This window comes from Rhinolophus sinicus, chromosome X (genome assembly GCF_036562045.2).
Source record: "Rhinolophus sinicus isolate RSC01 chromosome X, ASM3656204v1, whole genome shotgun sequence".
NCBI lineage: Eukaryota > Metazoa > Chordata > Mammalia > Chiroptera > Rhinolophidae > Rhinolophus > Rhinolophus sinicus.
The window spans coordinates 72,619,621-72,623,667 of record NC_133768.1 but is presented as its reverse complement, the minus strand read 5'-3'; positions in this window follow the sequence as shown (position 1 = coordinate 72,623,667).

Genomic DNA, 4,047 nt, shown 5'->3' with positions numbered 1-4,047 from the left:
AAAATTGAGGTATAATTGACATACAATGTTATATTAATTTCAGATGTACAACATAATGGTTTGATATTTGTGTATATTGCAAAATGACCTCCACAGGGAGTCTAACATTCATCACTATACATAGTTACAACTTTTTTCTTGTGATGAGAACTTTTAAGATATACTCTCTTAGCAACTTTGAACTATACAATATAGTATTATTAACTATAGTTACCTTTACATCCCCATGACTTATTTATTTTATAACTGGAAGTTTGTACCTTTGACCACCTTTACCCATTTGCCCACTGCCCATCCCCTGTATCTGGAAACCACCACCAATCTGTTCTCTGTATTTTTGAACTTTTTTTTTTTTTTTAGATTCCACATTAGATTTAAGGAGATCATGCAGTATTTGTCTTTCTCTGTCTGACTTATTTCATTTGGCATAATGCCCTCAAAGTCCATCCATGTTATAACAATGGATAGGTTTCCTTCTTTTTATGGATGAATAATATATACATTATATAATATATATTATAACATACATAGTATGTATTATATATAATATGTTATATATAATATATAATGTATATGTATTATATATTCTATATGTCATATATATGTACATATAATATGCATTTTATATATACATATACATATATGTAAATATATAACATTTATGTTAGATATACACATATATGATATATAGAATATATATTACACATATATGTATATATAATATTTTCTTTATCTGTTCATCCATAGATGGACACTTAGGTTGCTTTCATGTCTTGGTATTATAAATAATGCTGCAATGAAAATGGGGGTGCATATATCTTCTCGGGTTAGTGTTTTTGTTTTCTTTGGATAAATACCGAGGAGTGGAATTGCTGGATCATATGGTAGTTCTATTTTTAATTTTCTGAGAAACCTCCATACTATTTTCCATAGAGGCTGCACCAATTTACATTCTCACTGAAAATGCACAAAGGTTGCCTTTTCTTCACATCCTTGCCAACACATTTTACTTCTCGTCTTTTTGATAATAGCTATTCTAACAGCTGTGACATGACATCTCATTGTGGCTTGATTTGCATTTGATTAATTATGTTGAGCATCTTTTCATGTACCTGTTGATCATCTATCTGTATGTATTCCCCCACCCATTTTGCTTGACTGTGTTGGTCTCTGTGTATAAAGATGAAATAACCACCTCTCCCAGTTTTGAAGGAGTGGCCTTGTGTAGGAGATGAACCTTATCGTTCAACCTTGCCCTAGCTCATTGTTGTCTCTCGAACCTTTGTGATTGTCCAAGTGGCCTATTTTATTTTTCATAGCTCCCAGTTGTTGAGGGAGTGCCAAGACCTGTCAGTGTCCCAAAATGCCGTTCTCAATCAGCACCTAGATTCAGGCTGATTGGAAGCCAGGCCCTCAGGCAGAAGCTTTTTAAATTATGAAAATATATACAGTCCTGTGGGACTGCAAGCATATGCTCTACCTACCACCATACCAGGCAATCTGGAGGTGTCCCCTGGTTGACAGTCACACAAATCAGGGTTCCACATGAGAGTGTAAGCTCTTATTTGGAAGATACCAATGAACTGTAGCAAGGCAGAGGAAGAGTGCAAAGGTGGTGTGTCCTGGCTGGTGTTTCCTGGAAGCATCTTCATAGGCCTCTAGATGTGTGCTAAACCTGAAGTCTTCTCCTCTGACCAAAGCTCCAGGTCAAGCAAATAGGCCTCTTTCACAAAAAGACTAGGGTTTTTTGCTATCTGTGTATTGCCTGGGGGATGGTTACCTGCCAAGAACGGTGTCTCCAATTTTTACAATCTCATGGGATTCAGGAGCACAAGACTCCCTGGCCATCAGAGCCAGGCATTCAGGAGGTGTCCTCTGGGTGGCACCAGACATAAAAACTGGGGTATCCAACACATGTAAGAGTTCCCCATCCAAGAGATACTTGTGCTCTGGGGTGTTGTAGAGAGCTCAAAGATAGTGTCCACCTTTTGAGGTATCTGGAAAGGTTTATCATCAGCTGCAGCTATGATGATAAGTTCATAGGCCTCTTTCACAGAAAGACTGAGCTCAAGGTTCTTTTGGCTCTTGCTGTGTCCTGAGGGTAGTACTATTTAAGAACACTTTCTTTATTGGTCACAATCCTGTGGGACTCATGAGTCTAAGTCCTGCTGGTCACCAGATCCAAGCAACATAGAGGTGCCCCCTGGCAGCAGCTGTGAAAATTAAGGCCCCAGATAAAGGTATAAGCTCCTTTCTAGGAGGTACTGGCAAACTGGAGTGAGACAGAGGAAGAGTGTAAAGTTGGTGCCCACCAGCCTACATTCCCTGACAGCTTCTTTGTAGGCCTCTGGAAGTTTGCCAGACCAAAGCTCCTAAACAAGCAAATAGTATTCTTTCTCAGAAAGACAGGTGTGTGTTTCAATCTGCTATTTGTGCAGTGCCCTGGGGGTGACAGTCTGCCAAGACCTGTCTCTCCAATTGTTACAGTTCCATGGGACCCAGGACTACATGTTTCGCCTGGCACCAGAGCCAGGTTATCATGGGTTGTCTCCTGAGTTGCAGTTGCAAAAATGAAGCGCCAGACACATGTTAAAGCTCCACTCCAAGAGATACTGTCACTGTGAAGTATGGTAGAGGGAGAATGCAAAGGTGGCACCTATTGAGGGAGGAAAAAAAAGGTAGTGCCTTCGGCTTTAGCAAGGTAGAGAGAGAGTGCAAAGATGGTGCCTTCCAGTTGAAGGGTAAAGGTGGGATCTACTGAAAGAAAAAAGTCTAAAGTAAAAGAAATAAACAGAAAAAAGAAACAGCACCTGCTAGCTTTAGGAATGATATCTGTATCTCTTCTTTGGAAAAATGTCTATTGAGATGATCTGTCCATTTTTTTAATTGGATTTATTTTATATTGAATTGTATGAGTTATTTATATATTTGTTTATAATTTTTATTTTTCAATTACAGTTGACATATAATATTGTATTAGTTTCAGTTGTACAACATAGTGGTTAGACATTTATATAATTTACAAAGTAACTTACAAATTTACCTTGATAAATCTAGTACCCACCTGACACCTTACATAGTTATTATAATATTATTGACTATATTCCTTGTGCTATATTTTACATCCTCGTGACTATTTTGTAACTACCAATTTGTATTACTTAATCCCTTCCCCTTTTTCACCCACTCCCAAACACCCTCCCATCTGGAAGCCATCAAAATGTTCTCTGTATCTATGAGTTTCTATGTGTATTGTTTGTTCATTTATTTTGTTCTTTAGATTCCACATATAAGTGAAATCATATGGCATTTGTCTTTCTCTGACTTACTCCACTCAGCACAATAACCTTTAGGCCCCTCCACGTTGTTACACATGGCAAGATTTCATTCTTTTCATACAGCTGAGTAATATTCCATTGTATGTAGTATGTACCACCTCTTCTTTATCCATTCATTCATGATGGATACCCAGGTCATCTTCATATCTTAGCTATTATATATAATGCTGCAATGACCATATGGATGTACGTGTCCCTTTGAAGTACTGTATTTCCCTGAAAATAAGACCTAACCGGAAAATAAGCCCTAGCATGATTTTTTCAGGATGCTCCTAACATAAGCCCTACCCCAAAAATAAGCCTCAGTTAAGATCGTCAGCCAGATGGACGCATTTAGTACGTCCCTTGCAACACCAAATGGATGTATTGAATTATAAAATAATATATATAAATAAATAACATTATGAGGTAGGGCCTGTGCACATGTGCTTATTTGTTTTGTTTTGCTCTGTTTTATTTTCATTTAAAAAAGTTTTTTTTGTTGCAATACAACACACTTACAGAAAGTACACAAATCATAAGAATTTAAGCCAATGAATTTTAACAAAGTCAACATATCTTTGTAATCAGTACCCAAAGAACATTATTTGCACCCCAGAAACCACCTTCATGCCCCCTTAGAGTTACTAACCCCACGATAGTAACAACTATCCTGACTCTTAACACTACAAATTAAGTTTACCTGTTATTTTACTTTTATACAAATGGA